Source organism: Gavialis gangeticus, unplaced genomic scaffold (genome assembly GCF_001723915.1).
Source record: "Gavialis gangeticus isolate Ggan-Ray unplaced genomic scaffold, GavGan_comp1, whole genome shotgun sequence".
Lineage (NCBI taxonomy): Eukaryota > Metazoa > Chordata > Crocodylia > Gavialidae > Gavialis > Gavialis gangeticus.
The window spans coordinates 14,992,071-14,992,674 of NW_017729014.1; positions in this window are offsets into that span (position 1 = coordinate 14,992,071).

Here is a 604-nt window from a genome sequence, read left to right on the forward strand (position 1 = left end):
GCCCTTTAAGAAAAAAAAACCAAGAAAAGCCCCAGGACTCACCATTCCTGCAGTGGCCTCAGGGCTTCGGGGGCTTGTGCAGAGGCCCCACATAGCACGGGGCAGCAAGGGCTAGTGGCGATTGCCCCCCGCCAGCAGGAGGGTGAGTCTGGGGGTTTTCTCCTGTTTTTTTTTCTTCTTAAAGGGCCAGAGCTGGGGCACCCATGGGGGGTGGGGGCTAGTGCAGAGCCTCCCACGCAGTATGGGGCAGCGGGATCGCCCCCCGCCCGGCAGCACTTGCTGAGTCGGGGCTATTTTTTCCCAAGTGCCGGGAGCTGGGGCAGGCGGGGCAGCCATTGCCAGGCTAGGAGGGGAGGCCTGGCTGATCTGGAGATTCGGCAGCAGCTGAATCACCAAATCGGATTCAGCCGAATCAAATCGGGACAGTGATTCGAATCACCAAATCGAATCACTGGCCCCTGAATCGGCTGAATCCGAAGCAAATACTAGCCGCTTCGCACAGGCCTAGCAAACGTGGGCTGCACTCAAGCGTAGCACGGCTTGTCTCACAAGCTCCCGCCTTGCAGGTCTGCGAGCCCGTCTCCACCCTGACGCGGGGGGCACC